At 40.4% G+C, this 20,289-nt stretch overlaps 1 protein-coding gene across 2 annotated transcripts in view; it reads left to right on the top strand.

The window, feature by feature from the left end:
• Positions 1 to 20,289, top strand: part of LOC119656924 (leishmanolysin-like peptidase) — a 314,894-nt gene that overhangs the window by 12,707 nt on the left and 281,898 nt on the right. The gene's annotated exons all lie outside the window — the stretch shown is intronic.

Raw genomic sequence — 20,289 nt, 5'->3', positions numbered from 1 at the left:
AGCCTTTCAAGTGGAGTATTACAAGAGATAATTATTGCTGCTAAAGAGGAATTATTTATTCCTCGAATGGTTATGGGCTTCTTTCATTTGCTGCTGCTTTAATTATTTCCGCTAAGCCCTAGGGATCTCTCGCACGCGAATATTTCATCTGTGGCTTTCAAGCGGGTAAAAGTGACAGAGACGAGGGTATCTTCCTGTAGAATAACATAATTTATGGAAGAGGGTGGTAATTAATTTGGAGATGAAACTGCTGATCTATTTTCTCATCGACTACTTTACACTTCAACCTACACCGAACGAGGTCGAAATTAGCTATCATTTCGGTATTCTTCGATCATTGACAAAGATGTTAAATTATTGGACACTTCGTAAAATTATGGACTTTGTTTTACAAACACGTATAAATAATAAAGATAATAATTTGGAAAGTATTTCGGTGCTTCGACTATGAAAGATTTTGCGTATTTCATATGTGGCAATTTTTCGTTACGTGCTGATGCATTTTGAGGCCCAGATTTCATATAGGCGCATCATTATGTTTTTTTTTGGAATTTGAGTTGAGAAGTTTCTAGAAATGAATCCTATCTCGCTTAAGGTTAGTATTCTATTATCTCTCATTTCCCTCTCATGCAACTACTGTTAAATATAAATCTACTTTTTTAAATTACCATTTGGAACCTTTCGTATGACACCCTACAGGGCTATAGTCTCATATCGTCTTTGATTTTATGGGGACTCGCTTCCCCTCTTCTTACACACAAAAATAATGCCTTTAACTGTATTCGTGGGAGTTGCTAATCTGAATACCTCCACCATATTTCATCAAAAAAGATGCAGTTTGTATGTGGATTTTCCGATCAGCAGTGGCAGTTGTGGCGATACTAATTACTTCCAAACACTTACCTGAAATGAGAAAGTCGGGAATCGCCTCAGCTTGTTTAATTCGCTTCCTTCCCCACCGAACTGATCTTCTTCCTAAATGTTAGCTAATTGCTAGAGGGTTAAGTAGAGCAGCCACTCGGTAGAAGAGAGAGCCTCAGGTATGAAATATTTTGTTCATATGTGAGAATATTTGGCTACACGTTGGTTTCACTTATATATAGCTCGTAGTGTATATAAGTTGGATATACCCTATATTTGATTCGATCTGGAACTGACATTTTATCTCTTACAGAGTAGCAATTTGATGCGGAAAAGGCAACTTCGGCCTACTATAACTTTGTTAATAAAAGTAGGATTTCTAGAAACTTTCCAATATGATGCCTCCTACTATCTATCTATTTTACTGTCATGTGGATCCAGGATGAACTCAAGGGGGTTCCCAGTAAATTTTCAAAATATAATAACATACTATTGTTAAATCTATTATATAGTTTGAGCCCTAGGTACCCAATGCGCGGGTCACCGTTTTTTTCAGATTTTTCGGTTGGATGGTTTTGAGAGTAGGTCCTCAATGATTACTCTTTGCAACACTATGCATGCAAAGTACTAATCGAGACCTTTCATTTGAAACCCCGTATTGACTATATTCGATGAAAGAAAATTTGCACCCCTCATTTAGGTGTTTGGGAAACCCCACCCTTCTCCCTTTAGTTCAACGTACAGCAATGCAATTCACCTCATGTCCGGGGGTTCACAATTCCAACCTTCCGATCTCATTTCGTGTCAATCGGTACAGTTGTTTCTGAGAAAAGTGCGCGTGACAGACAGGTAGACAGTGAGCCGATTTTTATAAAGTCGTAAGGTAAAACAAGCCGGCAAACCGCTTCAGGTATGAGAGATTTTGTGTATGTCTTATATCAAAGTATTTAAGTGGGAATTGACATTCAAAGTGTTAGAATGCAAGAAATTGGCAAAAAAGTGACGATCTAATAAAATTCTATTACTATTTCCACTAGACATGGTTGTATCGTGCTCTATTGGATGACCTATATTACTGCAAAAGTTGATGATTATAGGTTAAAACTTATAATAAGTATTGTAATATACTATTAACTTTATCTAATGAGGTATCGATTTCAAGAATATTTTCAAGCCTAACTCACCATATGCATAGAACACCATATTTCTTTTCAGATGTTTGGGTTGGATAGTTTCTGAGAACGGGTCCTTGAAGTAGCTGACACATTTTGGACCCCGCACTCCTTCCCTTTGCAATCAATGTCAAAACTAATATCGGTTTCGGAAAGTACTAATCGAGACCTTTTATTTGACATCCTACATAACTATACTCGGTAAAAAAAATTACACGCTTCCTTTTGCATGTATGGAAACTCCCTCCCTCCCCTAAAATTCAACGTAGAACTATGTTTCTCACTGCATACAGTGGGATTCTACCAAATTTTGTATCAATCGGAGTAAGTGTTTCTGAGACAATAGGTATGACAGATGGAGCCAAACCGTAAACTGATTTTAAAAAGTTTTGTTTTGCACAAAACTTTGAAAAGGCTTTTATTGAATTTTTGCTGCTAATCATTCATCAACCTGGTAATTGCTACCAAGGTGACCCCGGGTTCAAAAGGAGAATTGTCGGGTTCAGTATAAAAACAGTGACAACGAGATGCCGAGGACACATAACATGCCTGCAGTCACGAGTGCGACTGCGACGGCGCTGAACTGCCCACCAAGATTTCCAGGTTTTAATCCCCACGACCCCGAAATTTAGTTTCAAAAAGTGAAGGCCACCTTTGCGGGAATAATATGATAAATCCACAACAACATCTTTCGTCGTAGCAGTGCTACTGCCGCGGTATGACACCGAATTCCGTGACATAATTGTCCACCGATTGTCAAGTCAACTCGCTGCAAGCGGAGATACGCGCAGTTGAAAAGCAGACTCACTTCGTGAATTTATCCAGACGAAAATATCAACGTTCTCGACTCAGGTCGCTTACACAGTGCAGCTTCAGCTCGTTTCATCCCCTTCATAGCGCTTAGTTATGTCCGACCGACATATGAAATTACCATTGTATAGTTCTATATGTCCGGATGGCTCAAGTGGTCAGAGAGCTAGGCTGTCGTAGCGGAAGGTCGCGATTCAAATCTCACTGGTGACAGATAGATAGGTGCCTAGATATCGAATAGCAGTCGACTCAGCTATGAATGAGTATCTTAGTCAAATCAGGGTAATAATCTCGGGTTAGTAAAATGCTGATCACATTGCCTTCTACAGTGTATTGTAGTGTACCGTTAGGGTCGTGAATGAAGTGCTCTAACATACTTCAAGGCCCTGATCCAATATGGATTGTTGCGCCAACAATTGTAATTATTATAGTCGAAGGTGTCGATGCAAGCATTTACTTGTGCACCAAAAATTAATAACTATATAAAAAGAGGCGCAGCAATCACAAATTTCGCTGCAATCACTTCACCAATACGTTGAAGAACTGATTGAATATCTCAGCAACCGATTCAGCAAAGCACGTGGTAAAGTAAATTCACAAACAGTGCCGCTATTTTGAGTTTGCTGGACAGTGTTCCGCCGCAATGACCAGCACCTATCATAACATCCATTGGCTCAACTCCTCCTACGTGATGGCTAATGACAACTAAGGGAATCCGTTCGAAACCAACACCAGGAAACCATTGTGACTCTCGCTCTTAGGAGAGACATCCCAAAAAAAAGTCAAACTCACGGTGAACAACCTGCAGTGGCGAACGCAACGAAATCCATATGGCAGGAATTCGAATTTCTCCAGCTGACTACATGAACTTTTGCAAGTTTACGCTTCAGAACAGACTTGCGAGTGGATGGTCTAAAAACAAATGGTGGCTTTGATCCCATCATTATGGAGTCAGGCCCTTTGTGAGCCAGTCTGTTAGCCTTCTCATTACCAATAATGTTCGCGTGCCTCGGCATCCACATCAAGAGTTTTCGTTCAGTGGGCCAAGTTTTAGCAGTAGCTTGTGGCAGCTCCAGGTCAGTTGGCGTCATATGTAGTTGTTTGCCTGTCGGAACAAATTCGAATGGTTTGATTGGTGAATGGTGCCAATACCATATATCTTCGCAATGTAGTCCTCATTTTTCCGATTTTGCAGGCAATTCTATAATTGAGTTTCCTGAAAACAGCCCTGACCCCTATCCTTCAGTACTCACCCGCCGCTGAAGATTAATAAATCTAAACTCCAAAAGGCTTAAAGGCACTTGTCGGCCATTGCTCTCCCGCGGTAATTACGACAGAATATGTCTTCTCAAAAGCAAACCTTGAAATCACATGATAAGTAGGAATCAGAGTTAACTGATGTTTGCTCAGGCATTTCCAGATGGACGCATGACCATGCAATTGTGTGCTTTCCACGCTTCAACAGTACCAAGTCAATGTGTGGAAGTTAGCTGACTTTCTTCACTCCAGCATGTGAAATATGATAAAAACCATGAAACGGGGCACAGCTTTCTCAATTTTTGTCTTTTTGGTAGAAACGTTGCATGCAGTAAAACGGCCACTATAGAAGATACATATCCCTTATGAATCGACCCAGCAGCCTTCCTAGTTTTTTGATAGAAAGGAAGTTTGACTCATTAGATGAAAAGTTTTGCGCGCGGAGAAGGTGGGTTTTTCTGGTTTGTGAATGATCGTCACCTTACGCCAAGTTATTGGAATATAAACGTGTATCAAGCATGCGCCGTACATAGTCTGAATACATACCCAGACATCTGTTAGCTTCAGTTATTATGCATCCACTTATGGATGGCTTCAGTGTCCACTTTCACCTGATTGTCAGAGAGGGATTCGTGGTGGTGTTGTTCCCTATGTATTCTAACATTCAACCAGGCTGGTAGTTGGTAATTTGGTAATTTTGTACAGGTTATGTGATGGATCTAGCTAAGTATGATTTTGAAATTATACCGGGGGCACACTTCATGGGTATGTCCCACTGCCTTGTAGAAGGTGTCTTTCTCGCAGTTCTCTTTGTAAGGGTGTGAAAATTAATGAAGCTTCATTTTGAAATTTGCCTCACCAGCCAGCGTAGAGTTTCATTTTTTACCTGAAATCCACTTCGAGTTTTTCCTGAAAACTTTTCCCGGTCCAAAGCGGTTCTTACCACTTGGTGTTTGGCTGCTTTCTATCTGACAGGGGGTGGACGTTCCATGAGAAAATGTGAAAATCGTTTGCTCTTTTGCTTCGTGGCTCCTTCGTTGCCTTATAAGTTCAGCCCGAGGCTCTTAATGTGGCTTTATAACTTTCTGTGTAGAGTTAACAGCCCTATGGAGGTTGTTTAGCTTTTAGGCGCGAAGGTTTCACTATCATCTTTCTTTGTCCCATTTAGAAAGAATTGTCAGTGACCTCGACAAGGAGATGGAGAAAGAATTTGGTAGCAGAGATGTTGGTGTTGCTTCAATAGCAATTCCATCGTGGGCACAAACCGACGTTTTGACCTGGCATCTAAGGTATCATTTAGCGTAACTCGTAAGCAGCCAAAGCCAAATATGAGTTATATTGACATAAATCTCGTACTAAGCTCCTGGCTTCAGAACTTGTAAGTTAGGTTATGCATTTTCGTTGCGAGGCTTGTTTTAGTAAGGCAAAAAAGTAATCCATGAGCATATAATTATTGTAGAGGTCATTTGAATCACTCCGTCTTCCAGGCAGGATAAGGCTTCAGATGACGAGTTCGGCATCGTATTCGACTATCCTGTTCCGTCGATCTTGGTATAACTCGAATGTTGTGGTTTGTCCAGATGCGGTTTACGAAGATCTGCGCAGATGACACTAATTGGGGTCTACGCTTCTCATTGGTTTTGACTGCTGAAGATTGTGTTTCGCCGTCAGATTTATTATTTCTAGATTCCGAGTTAAAACATCCCCGATTTCATGAAATCTCTCAGCTGTCTATTCGCATGCTATCAGAGCTGCTTTAATTCTCCAGGTGCCAAAGAGTCTTCGGGGTACAAAAACATATTCTTAATATTTTCGTTGTTTTTTTTTCATCCACCAGTACAGAATTGCATCAGCTTTTCTTGATTTGAAAGCTAAATCCGGTACATTTTAAATATTCCTTCCCGAGCTACTTGTTGGGTGACCGTATATATTTTTCTTCGTTTTTCACATGTCTTATCCGTTTGCTACGTCTAGTATTGATGAAAGGAAATATTGATATTTGCGTTGAAATAACATTTTTCGCTAGCGAAGAAAGTCACTTTCTTTCAATTATCTTGATGTTGCTTTAGCAACTTTAATTCCTCCTCTGGAAATAGGGGATTAGATATTGTCTGTTATTTGTAGTCTAGCCTAAAATTGATAGACCAATAGCTTCCTCCAAACTACAACTTTTATTTTTCAATGTAGGTACATATTTCGGGAGGAACTTACCCCCTTCATCAGTACAAAGCCACCACTGTAAATTTCGTCCGTATTTTCCTTTCTAGAGGGCATATACTGAATATGTTCTTCCAGCAGTCCCAGTGCATTCTAGGCGGAGATACTGGCAACATTGCTGAAGAGTAAAATGGTCATTCTGACGGGTAGCTAGGCCATTAATGCTTCATGCTCAGTGGGGGTCCAGTCTTCGTCGTGCTGGCGGCTGCCGAAGGTAGAATCTACTCATACTACTAGAACCGCTGTCTTCAGATGACGAAGGCCGCCAGACTCGACATGTTCCACAAGCCGCAATACTAAAGTTGCGGGAAAAAGGAAGAAACGCTCATATTCCTTCGCAGAGTTTGCTCCTTTTGTTTTTGTTTCAGCCACTATTCATTGCGCTAAATATAATACGTGTAATCTGCAAATATAGCTCCGGAAAATTATAGGAAAACTGTGGTTTGTAACCCCTCTTGCAAAAATTAAAAGTTGATCTGATTTTGAAGCATAAAAAACTTTCTTCCGCTCTAAATTGATTGTCCGGAACAAAATTGTTTATTCTATTCACTGATATTGATGATTTGATTTCCTTACCTATGACGCACGCTCAGAAAGTGAGAATACTGACTTAAAACTATTTAAGGCGGAAGTGTTATGAGCCGACCGAATGTGTTCTGATGGTATCATGACTTGATTCCAATCTGAGCAAATTTTCCTGACGATTAGAAGAAAGACCTATCATTTCCAAAGATTGGTACGCAAAATTGACAAAAATGGCTGTGAAGTCTGGATATTTGATGTTTGAAGTTTCTACGATGTTTCCGCAACTTTGCAAATCTCTCTCAAACGGGTGTCAAAACAGTTGACAAAACAGCTTAAACTAACTGGAGATGAAACCTGGGTTGTTCATTACGTTCCTGAAGCAAAATGTCAATCATTTAGATGCGGCACACCAATGTTTGTTCTGTAAAAAAAGTCGAAAACATCCCTTTCTGGCAAATGAAAAGCAGGGCATATTGTTTTTAGTCCGAAAGGAGATCATTTTATTCAAATATTTGTCTGAAGAGACGCGTTTGATGCAATGCTGTAAGACCCTAAAAACATAACAAAACAAAGAGTGTTTGCAAAGGAAATGTGATTCCTCCACGACAATGTCTGCCCGCAAGCGGCTAATGAAACCAAAACGCTTTTGGATTCATTCGCTAGGTAGCAACCTTTTGAACCACACACTGTAGCTCCCCGATTCCAAATCTTCCTGTTCTATTACTCTATTATTTAGCCATAGGTCTCGAGTTCCTTAACTAAAGTAGAGCATGATTCAGATTGAGTTGCCAAAAACATAATGCCAATGGTGTCAATGGAACCCATAACTGAACATTAAGTGCCTGTCTCTCTCGACCAAGAAGCGGGCGAATCTGGCCAAATTTTCCTTACTAGGGTTGACAAAATCGTGACAGATTTTTTTTTTGATTTAAACAAAAATTAAAATCTTTTTAATTAATTTATTTTTATAGTAAGTTTGCCTGAATTAAATCACGTAGCATATTTTGGTTTTATTAACTGCAAATTCTTTAAGAAAAGTAAAAGAAAAGAAAAAGAAAAGTAAATCGGTTTACTGTCTGTCTGTCTGTCTGTCCGTCACACGCATTTTTCTCGGACACGGTTGTAGCGATTGACACCAAATCTGGTAGAAAGGTGGGAACTGTGAACGCTCACGCATATAGTGAGTTACATACTTTTACGTCGAATTTAAGGGGGGGTCCCCATACATGCAAAGGGAGGGTGTAAATTTTTTTTTCATCAAATATAGTCATGTGGGGTATCAAATTAAAGGTCTCGATTAGTACTTTTCGAAGCCAGTTTTAGTTTTGACATTTGTTGAAAAGGTGGGGGGTTTAAAGTGGTCATTTTTTAACGAACCCATTCTCAGGAACTACCCAACCGAAAAATCTGAAAAAAATCAGGGGGCGGTCACTATATGGTGCCTAGGCTCCGAAATACCCTCCATACCGATACCTGTTCAAATAAAGTTAATAACAGTACATTACTATAATTTTTAGTAATTGACAGCATAGAGCATGATCCTGCCAAATCTGGTGAAAATCGCGCGATTACTAACAAAGTAATACTAAGTCAAAGCTGTCGCTTCTCTGCAAATTCGAGACTATGAATGTCAATATCACTTGAAAGTGGCTATTTTCACATAATATATGCATATTTTACGTGCTACATGCTAATGGGACAAATGCACACCCAAATCTCTTTATAAAAGAAATAAACAAAACCTTTCATACCTGAAGCGTCTAGCTTCCGGTTTCCCGACTTGTTTTATACTAACAACCACAGTTAGATACTAGACAGCTACCTCACTCCCCCTTGCCCCTCAAGGGGGGAAATCAGTGCGAGTACACACGATTTCCAATTGTTTTGCCCTTGAGCATGAGCGAGATGTACCGAAAACCCGATCAGCTGTGTTTGACATACCGCCCGGACTTGCCAATGTATTGGTGAGATTGGCAAGTTTTTGCTTATGTATAAGTGAATACGTGAAACAACTTTTTGCTATATGGGTGAGCACGCCGTAGTACCAGAATAGCAGAAGCTCACCGATCTCTCTCTTACCAATACGATTTGACGAAGATTATGCCTTTTCCTTGTTTAGCGTCTCTGATGTGTACAGATAAGCTTCTGCAAGCACATTTGCAAGTGGGGTCATTTTTGTAAGGGTACTGCCTATAGTAGATCTACTGTGCTAACAACATTTAGATCGACGTTCCACGCAATGCGTTCGTACCGAAGCAGAAAAATTGTTTGAGTAACGACGCCAGTAAGCATTTTTGCAAGTACATCTGCGGACCACCAATAAGAGTCTGGCTTTATTCAAGATTCTGCGTAACAAATTTTCTGTTCCGCGGAACGTCGGCCTAAAAAACACTGGAATCTCCCCAAAGTCGTTTGACAGCTTTCTAAGAAATGATTGTTGCATTTCCGGGATTCCCTAGTTCTTCATTTGCAATTCCATTTTTAAATACAATGTTTGATTTTCTTATTAATTTGCATTTTGCTGTAATACAATTTACAGTTTAAAAAAATCAACTTTGATTTAAATATTGATTTTTATTAAAAAAGTCATATCATATAAATCATTAATTTAAATCATGATTTAAAACAATCAACTCAACAATCAATTCAAGTTTAGTTACGGGGTAGTTAACTAAAGTTGAGCTCCTTAAAGGTATAATGTCGTAATTCACAAATTTTTTTCCAAAAGGTATCGGAGCGCCTCGTTGCTGGCGTGAATAACACTCATTCTTGGGGGGTAATTTTGACCTTCGTCCTCACCTTTTACTTTTTTTCTAGAGACGTCCTTGCTCCACCCAAAGAAACCGGTTGTTGACAAAGTGGCTTCCCGTATAATGCTCCTAAGCGTCACAAAATTTCGATCGGATTTACTCGCGTTCAGTATGCTCTACTTGAAATTCGCAATAATTTTTCATATTAGTAAGTGCACGCATGTGTTTTACTCGATGTTTCAATAAAATCCCCTTCCCTGTGATACTCAGTTCCTAACATAAGTCTCTCCAGCACTTTCTATGTTGCGCTTACGACAAACCAGAAATAGTCCCATAATCGTTAAAACTTTACTGAGAATGAGAAACCAATTCAGGAGCCTATGGTATATTGAACCTCCAGGAAACCGAATGGTGTAACTATCTTAAAAATGTGACCAAAAGGTATCTCTCTAATTTAGTTGCGATTCTCCATCTTAATTAGTTTTTTCCTGGCTCGATGCTGACAGTGATTTATGTATGCCTACCCGAATTTAGGCGCAGATAAAATGGAAAAGGTGTCCCATAACTTATAGTTTCCTCTAAGTGACTGCCAGATTTTTCTTATGAATTTAGTATCTTCACACCCCAAGGGATCAGCTATCTTTTACGAAAGGTAAATAAGGATAATTTTATTATTTTCTGCCAGAGAACGAAAATCGCCAAGGGATCTCATCCTGCAGATTTGCATTGGATAGGCCTGTTATCATTGTAGGACATAAAAATACATCTAAAATTTACGACTTAAACATGCTAAGGTAAACCACTAAACGTATCTTCCGGAAATGAGATATTCAAGGCCAAGAAATGTATTTCGGGTATTTCTCGTAATAAAATATTCATGAACTATGATCTGACGATGATGTTGGCGAATGCTGAAAATGAATGATGCAGAGAGAGGGGCGCCTTGCTCTTCGTCAGATGCGATCTAATCCCGATATTTTGGACAAGGATGTAGATTCGATTTGCACAAGGAAATAAAATACACAAACAATTTAGATAGATAGAGAAATGGAAATGGAAAATATAATGAAAAACTTTGTTTCCAATTTTTCCTAAGTTTCTTATCAGAAGTAATCATCACCTTTGAAGATTTATGTATTTGAGTATTGAACTGATAATAATTTACGTAATTATGATTAGTCCTGAAACGTGCACTGGGAACCAGATTTCTAGCTCCAGTTTGACTGCCTAGAGACTATAGAGTGTGAGAAAAACTTAGGGTCTTGTGGAGTGTTTACTGAAGAAGTATATTATCGGGTAGGTATAAAGAGTGCAGTTCATATTATGGGGAGGAGAGGAAGTTCAAATTTGTTAAAGGCTCTGGCCATAATTTTACATGAAAAGAGAGAGGGTTTCGCCGGATTGGCTGAGGAAATACATATCACCCTGAGAGAAATCATTTCAATATTGCCTGATGCACTTTACCCTTGCAAAAAAATCCCCGTTGAAAATAACAATTACAACGTGAGTGTACAAGAAGTTATCGAAATTGGATTTACCTGATAGGCAAACAAAATTAATAATAGCATGTGACTATACTTTCTGAAGTTTGTTGAAGATGCTACTGTTACCGACGAAGTTACATATAGGAGGTCTTCTTTACGTACTGAATATCAATGTTACACTAAAGTAAATAGTCTGGCAAACTAAACGCAGATGCATTACGAACCTCATTCTCTGCACTCAAATATTTTTAGATAAAAATACACAAAACTTTTCATACTCAGCGTCGAGTTATAATAATGAATCAACGGTATTTTGCTGAAATAAACCACTTTTATTCACTTGCCTCAGTCACTTCCTCTTTGGAATGCTGTTTAGGGTAGATAGGACTTGGTGTCTAAGTCTTACTGTGTTGAATCAAATATCCTTGGTTGTACATCGCACCTAAATATTCTTTGCCACGCCACCAGGTAGATTACTCGAAATTCAAAATGATAGATTGGGTTGAATTGCTTTCTCTATTTTGGTTGAATCAAAAAAGCTCAATTTTGTGATGAAGTGTGAACATACAACTTATAAGTCGTTTTATTTTTTTTTTGTTGAGATAACTAGATTTAAATGAGAGAACAATTTTTTTTATGAGGAGTCTTCACCTTTACTCTCCATAGGTTCTTTTCCAACTATGTGTAAGGTAGATTTCTTTAAATTTCGACTAGGAGATACAGGGCAGCAGCTTCAAAGGCCACGCCTCGAAATTACCTGGGTCATAAAAAGATTGACGTTGAGGATACAATGCGTCACGGACTTCCCTCCCTCGATCGCGGTAACCAGACTCTTTAATGTATGACTTAACGCCCGCTTCCAAGTTACATATTGATCCCTGACTTAAATGAATTTTGGTTTCATTTTGCTGCCAGACTCAGCCGCATCATGACGTGTCAGGAGCTAAAGTGCCCCAAAAATCACACAAGCATTCTTGATTCTGATGAACACAGGGACAAAAATGATCGTGCCGATGGAACACTTTAGTTGAGCTGCACTCAGGTGCTGGGCATTATCCACTTTGATGATAGTCAATCTCAAATCAGTAAAATCATTACAAAACTGCACCGACTCTACTGCTTTTTTTCAGTGAAGAAACACAATCATAACGTTGCAGAAAATCTATGGTCGTCCTCTCCTCCTTAAAGCGCAACTTGCGTATAGAGGTGCCCAAAATTATCCTAGTAGCAGGTCCAAGATAGGAAGTAGGAAGTTTTGCATATTGTCCCTGTTGAATACATATATATTGATACTAATAATAAAATCAAAAAGAGCACACCCGGTTCCTTAATTTGTGAGCTGTCCTAGAATGTATGCCTGTCAACGTAGTCCATTAAAACCTTCTTCGATGTGATGACGAATACTTAACGCTCTAGCTTCTTTGGCGTTGCTGATTGGACGTCAGTGTTCTAAGCACAGGGGTATTTAAGTTCTTTGCTTCCACCGACTTCATTTCAACTACTCGACCTAAGTTAGGACACAGAAAAGCGTTTAAGCTCTTCGTACAGGTTATAAGTCTATCCGGATCGACTTCTCCTGGGTTCTAAAATACCTACAATTCCTATGCTATTAAGGTCTTGGAAAGCCAAATTGTTCTTTTCGGGCTTCTCTTCACTAAATACCACCCAGTCCTTCATACGTATCGAAGGATTGTGAAGGCATAGACTTTTTAGGAGCTTGGTCATGTTAATGCGAACCTTCTGTACCCAAATGCGAGCAACAGGTCTCATAGGAATTTTATCAACCGGAATATCCTCAAGACCGTGAATTTCCTAGGGGAAGTCTAAAACATGTTAAGAAGCTATTCGATCCTCACGATCTCGTGCTTTCGGCAACCGTTTGCCTCAGTAAAGAGATGTACCGAAAGTGTCTAGTGCAAGTACGGCGGCGAGAAGCTTTGTGAGTTGCGCCCGCCTATCGTACTGTTTCGGAGCCAGCAGCACCATTAGATAGCTGGCGCTATTCCAATTGCTCTTCATACTGCAGAGCAGAGCTCTATATTCCTTAGAAGAGGCGCTTGTTAAGAGAGACTCGCATTGTTAGCCCACGGCAGCAGTCCTGGAAAAGAGGATCGAGGGCTAAATGGACCGCGTATCACATCAAAGACGTCCGGTCATGGTTAAACCGAAAGCACAGTGATGTGCGCATTGCCTATAGGCTCTAAGGAGCTGGAGCTGTTAAGATACGAAAATTTACACTAGAAGCAGACGTTAGATCACCTCCGCCTTGGAAGCAGCGTGATCGGAGCAGTTCACAGGTGTTAAATGCTCCTTTTTTTAATCCGGAAATGAAGATGTGAGTCTAAATCATATTGAATGTGAATCCGCCCATACTTCAATCAGATCAAACCTTGGTCAGAGCTGGAATTTTTGTTTAGAGATTGGAGGATCCTAAATCTGCATCCACTTGATGTCGAACGGAAATGATCACAAATTAAGGGGCGAGGACGGCTTACGGTTTCGTGTCATTAGTCCGATCCGACATCAAGTGGATGCGGGCTTAGCAATCCCTGAACAAAAAAATCGCTAGTCTATCTTTCTATTTCTGTTCCCAGCACATTGGCACACATCTTTGTCGGTTATCCAGGAATGGAATACATTTTCAAAAACCTTGGCATAATCGGTATAGCAACTAAATGGTAATTCAGGAAATTGAAATGAACTAGGACTTACATTTCCCTTTTAATATACATATTTACCCTTGACCTTAATACATTTTCCACATCTTTTAATAAGCCGTTTTCTCTTCTGTCTATAAAATAGAAATCGCTTCTTTCATGTCATCGTCTCTAGAAAATTTCTTTCCCCAACGATTTCTCCATTTCTGGAAACAAGTAATAATCGCGTCATCGTTTCATCTCCATTAGGAGCACGGGACTCGTCGCTGCTTCTGAGGCGGTGCGAGCAATTTCTGTGTTCATCTTACGCAGACCTTAGACATACGAAGATGGTCATGTGGGTTTGTCAAAATGGTTGTGGTTGATACTCTAATCATTTTTGCAGGCTCTTTCTTCCTCCAAGGGGCATGTTATAATATCAAGTTTTTAACTTCTCCAGTATTTTTAGCCTCTACAGGATGCACTGTCTTGATATCGTCTTCTAAAGAATCTTTGCTTTGCTTTGGGCATTAAAACTCTCTTCTAACTGACGGATGAATAAAGGCTTGTGGGGGTGGAGATAATTCTCAACACTGTAATCAATGTTTATACATTCCCCAACCAGGGAGTTATGTCGTATTTCGCATTTATCGACAAAGCGTGGAGCGTGGATTGAATCAATCCAAGCAACTTTGCGGGCGTTATGAGGGATGTGTTGAAAACGTTCCTGCTTTGATACTCGTTTTTGAAAATGCTTGGGCATGAAGGTACGGATCATCTAAATAGAAGTTTAGACACTAAGTCCACCTAAAGATGCATATCACAGCGGCTGAAAGTAAAGATTTCTGAGGTATACCGGCAGGAAAAGTATAAATTTGTAGCAGTTGGCCGTGCACTAAAACTTTAGTTTTCGTTTTCTGAAAGGAGCTGAGGAGCAGTTTGTAAAGATACATCATGTTCCTACATTGTCGGAAACGGAAGTAGCGCTTAAGCAGCCGCAAAATGGGGACTGGTTGATATGACATGGTTGAAAGGACTATGTTGCGTGTAGAGACGAAATAGTAAAAACTGAGGATTTGTCGAACCACTCCCTCAAAAGTCACCAGTTAAGTTTTTTAATAGAAGAGAAAAATGGTGTTTTGAGTGTTCCCTTGCCGAGTCTGAGACAGGTTCGATAGTTGAAAAGCAAACGTGAGGGTGTTCTGCGTAGAGTTCAACCCTCTGGCAAATGGAGTTCTTCAGATTGTGGATTTTCTGTTTAAGATAGGAGCAAATGTTTTTTACTTTCACGTTTAGTATCTTGTAGAATGTCGCCGGGAGGAAAATCACATTTTTGTAGTTGAGAGTGCGTTAAGGTATTCGCCGTTAACATGTTCTCTTAATTGCGTCGGTATTTTGGTCATGATTTGTATTTGGGAGAATGGGGTAATTAATTTTCAGTTAGTTAGTATTAGTATTGGAATTTTAGAGCCAGCGAAGAAGTGTTGAGCCAGTTATGGAAGTTTGGGTTGGGTTACTTCGAGGGAAACAATTGTGATGTCGGCCGAAAAAAGTTGTGTGTAGGAGAGTTTGTTGGAAGTGAGTATCGCTGTGCCTATACTCAGATTATTATCAGTTTGGTTTCTTCGGCCAGTTCGAAAAAGATTGCCGGCCGTGATGCAGTAGGCGAATACTCCAAAGGCCTAATTAGGGCGACCAGACCCGAGTCACCACGGGGACTCATCTGAAGTGGCAATTTGGTCACGAAACTTTATCAGAGTATACTGGTACCATGGGAACCGGGACTCTCATACTTCGGGTGAAATCCCGTTGTATGTGAGTACAGCTCAGTTGTTTGCGGTTGGCCCCCTAGTGGGAGCTTCATGGGGGTTGTCGTTATGCTCAAGCGAGAAGAGACCTTCGGGCATCGGCGTGGTGTTGCATTTCAACACGGGTGCCGTACTCCTTAGTTCGGTAGAGATTTAGGTAGGTCTTGCATCCACCAGTATGAATACTAAGCCTTGGTACAGACTGGTACCGTTGTTCCCTGTCTCAGCGGGGCTTTGATAGTGGTCACAAAATCAATGCGTGTCCTAAGAAGACCGTGAGATTTAGTCTTCCAGGCAGGTGCTCACGTAAAACTCTCAAAGACTAACTGATCCGAGTCTGCAAGGGACTCATCTGAAGTGGCTCTGCCACGAAGCCTCACCGGAGGTTATCTGGTACCATGGGAATCGGGGTGGCCCTCTGAGAGCATATGCTCCAGGAGAATTCCTGGAGGATGTGTTCTCGGCCCGGTTATTTGCGGTTGGCCCGCTAGTGGGAGTTTCGTGGTGGTTGTGGTTATGCCTACATCGCAGGCAGAGCTCCTCGGAGCTCAAGCGCGGAGTTGCGCTCTACAACTCGGGGCCGTACCCTTTAGTTGCTGCAGAGGTGTTAGATAGGCCTCGCATCTACTGGTATGAATGCTGAGCCTGCACTTAGTATAAACCAGTACCGCTGTGCTAGTTTGATTGTGGTCACAAAATCAATCCGTGTCCGAAGGGGGCCGTGGGATTATCCCTGTAGTTCTGTTACTGTAGTTCACATAATTGTTTTTTTTTTTTTAATTTTGCAACACTCTCCATGCTCCTTACCAAAATGAGTCGAGTTTCGCAAATTTTTTGGCTTTGAGACAACTTGTGGTAGAGAGAGTTCGTTTACTGTTACCTGGTTGTGCAGCTGTTGCAGTGGAGGGATGAGAAGGAAGATTAGATTGGTTACTACGGTACAGAAACGTATCGTTGAGTGGGTATGGGAGTGGTACAGGTGCTTGTATTTAGGCAGATAACCTTTGATTCTCCAACAGTGTGAGCTTCTAGGAAAACACTTCGGTTGTTTCCATTTGTTGGCCAGATCTGAGAGAGACTGCTTGCTCCTTTTCCGACATGCTTACAGTGTTGCGCAGTTTACTTACTGCTTTGCTGAGAAACGCGGTTTACTCACGTTGTGATTTGCTGAGTGCCAGGATCATCCTGTTTTAAGTTTTCATTTTATCAATGCGGTTAGTCTAACGGACTATTGAGTCTCGTTGGGGTCATCTCGCTTTCGTTTTTAGACGATGTTGGTATTCGCACATACTTTTGTTCGTGTGAGGGTTGTCGTCACTGTTGGAGCAGTTGCTAGTTTTATGGTACTTGAGGTCACTCGACATCTCAGGGCGCTATAAGGACAATGAAAAACTGAAAAAACTTAGCTTCGATACAGGCTAAAAGTTATGATAATGTCCTCGCTGGTGCAGGCGGCATACTGGTGACATGTACCCTGAGCGCTAGGATGTTACGAATTAAGCGGGAATTCAATCATTATGCTTGGCGTGCTGATCAAGTTTCCGAAACCTCCCCAATTCCCACTACCGAAAAAGCAATTGAATATTGGAAGGCTTCGTAGCCCCTCAATTGCCGTAACCAACTGTGTACGACAAAAAGCGGCAGGTAAAATTTGTTCACTCGCCTGGTTGCATTGTCAATGGTGGTTTTGGCCTCCTGCCTAAATGAGATGCGTTGGTATTTCAAACGAATTTTCGTGCTGCATCTCATCACCAAGCAAAAATCATAAAATTGCGACTTCTGACTCTGTAGCTTGACAGTCACAGCTTCCCCACAATACAAAATTATTTCTAGTTGCGGTACTAATATATGCCGGAGGGTGAAGATTTAATTCGATCTCAAATATAATATAGGCAGGGACGTAGAGAGAAAATCCGGATCGGGGTGAAAATTATGCTGAAAAGGAGGCCGGGGTAAAAATTATCTGGGTCAGACACGGAAATTATCCGGACCCCCCTATTCCCTAGTTTTCATTGAAATTTTTTTTTTCCGGCTCTAAGGGAACCCCCTCTCGGAGTTGCTACAGATGCATAGAGCCTGTGAATGCTGGCAATAGTGTAAAACAAAACCTACGCTGTTTTATACTTGACTAGCAACAAAGGTGACAGAATCCTCAGTGATTATTCTTGGAGATTACAAAGTTTTCGAACTGTTCTCGCTTATCCACCTAATCACTGCGGCGGCTTTCAGTCACTCCATTGAAGTGGCGCATCTCCCTTCTTTTCACAAGCAGCCTTGTTACCAGTTACAGCGAAGTTACCTTATAGATATTTATACTTAAATCTTCCCTCAATGTGGATAATAAACTTTTTCTTTAGCTTATCTTTGATGAAATGTAAAATATCATGTGTGCGTAATTCTGAGATCCATTCAAGTGTGCTATTTTGTGCAAAATATTTGATTAAATTTTATGCAACGGTAGATGACTAAAATCCAATTAAACCTCTTACAAAACCATAAACCATTCCACATTTAAACCCTTTCATAAACAGGATGAACAGATTAAAGCAAACAAATTGTTATTCAAATTCCAATACAACAATTCCGCGTAATACGTTTCGCTCTATTAATCGCTTATCAATGGTACTTTAAGCTTCTCTGATGCATTGAGTTATGTGGCAAGGTCACAATATCACGTTGGTTTTCCAGTAAAATTTCCTTCGATTCGTCTCGCATTTAAGCATCCCACATGCCTGCAATTTGAGATGCTGGTCGTTTATTACGAGTGCGAAAAATGAGCCACTTAAACGTATTGATCCCGCGGGCTCATAACTCATTTTCATTAATAACTTCAATGGTCAATCTACCGGCATGCTTTCTTGATTAATGTTTTATCTGTGCTGATTGGTCAGATAAATCTTCATTCAAGCGAATCGTAGTGATGGTAGCCGCTCCATTCGGCTGTGGCGATAGAAATATTGTTTTTGTAAAGTGGCCAAAGTACTTTTGCAACGCCGCCAGGGCAAATTACATAAAACATGTGTCAACCGAGTATAATTTGTGGAGAACTTTGCAGTCGATTGACACAGACCCTCTCGTTAATATTTTTCATTATTACTGCACTTGACTAAAAATTAAACGCTCAATTCACATCAATTCTGCTTCGATGTGGGTGTGCAACGCAGCTTAACAGACTTATTAATTTCGATCCATTGTCCGCGAAATTATTACTGTTTGTGTCAGTTGCATAATCTTGTGTGGTTGTTCCTCCTGGGTACAACTGAATTGCAGAAATGAGCGGAGTTTATGTAACGCAGTGACCTGCATTACTTTACAGGGTATTGCATTTTCATCTCTTTGTTCAATCATGTGCAACACTTCACATTTTGAACAAATGAACTTTGAGCAGGTTTGGGTTGTAAGGTACCGAGGAAATGTCGCCCAGCTGGATCATATATCACTGCAGAGCTCAAACCAGCGGGAAGCTCTGAGAAGAGATGGGGGCTGTAGGAGTGAGTAAACGAGTTTCTTGTCTGGCGACTGATAGGAACGAAGCTCAACACTTAGAGGGTTTCTGCAACTCGAGATGTGCCCCCCTAAACGTACCAGCTCAACCAGAAATACCATCGTAGAAAGATCATTTTAAAAGTAGCTAACATTCTGCTACTACTTCCGGAAAATACTTTAATGCCATGCTACCGAGGAGAGTATTTCCCGACAATATAAAATAATTGAAAATTGATCAATATTAATTTATGTCATAAATCCAGCTCCCATTACATCTGAACGTTCCATCCGAACCAAGCATTTCCCCCATAGATAAGTGCCTCACTCTTTGGGAGACAAATGATTGTTGCTTGAAAGCCCACAACAACTGCGTTCGATTTCAAGATAGATGACTGGCAGCTTACAACCGGCGGCGGCCACCTTGCCGTGAGTGGACAATTTAGATAGTTTGAAGGTAATCAAGAAGAATGAAATTGCAACAAGGTGATACGAGTATGTACCTAGTGTTTGGGACGCGGTAAGAGGCGTCGAAAGAGGTGAATAGAACAAATATAGAAAGGAAAACACCTGCACATTCACTACGGGAGCCCCTTTTGTTTACAGACATAGCTCTTGGAGCACATTGAAAACGAATACAGACACACCGTCGGAAATGAACTAGTTTCAGTTTCAATTACAGGGTTCAGGAACGCGTATGTGACTTTACTTACGTGTTCTTATATGGCGAATAGCGGGCACTCTGGACCATTGGGGCAATCAAGTTCTACTGGATTTCTTCGTCTGTTTTTATCCGAAAGCGATGGCTTGCTTAGGAAGTTGACTATCTAAATTGAGTTTGGGAGTATCAGAGTCGAGTGAAAAAAGTTGAATTTACTATAGCTTGGGTAGCAATTAAACCTTCCACTTGAACTTCTATCTTTGTACTACTTTTCAGAGATATCACTTTTAATGGGCGTTACAAGAATTCTGCATTGAGGTGAAGTGCTCGATGGTGAGAGTATAGTTCGTAGGAGTTGACTATAAAATCAGAAGGTTATAGCTCAGAACTGACGGTGATTAGAAAAAATTTATGATAATTGGTTCAGAACAGAAATTTCTAGCTGTAACGCACCCACTATCTGTTGCTTTTTCAATTGACATTTTATCTCAGATTTGAATATTGTGCTCATTGCCCACAATGTACTTGAGAAATCTTAGTCCAAGACAACTACACAGAAATATAAGGTTTCTATTTTAAATTGCAGCTTCAGTTAACGTCTCTTTGCTTATCAATTATTGAAGTT

Source organism: Hermetia illucens, chromosome 5 (genome assembly GCF_905115235.1).
Source record: "Hermetia illucens chromosome 5, iHerIll2.2.curated.20191125, whole genome shotgun sequence".
In the NCBI taxonomy this organism is placed as follows: domain Eukaryota; kingdom Metazoa; phylum Arthropoda; class Insecta; order Diptera; family Stratiomyidae; genus Hermetia; species Hermetia illucens.
This window is presented reverse-complemented; position numbering and strand designations above follow the sequence as displayed.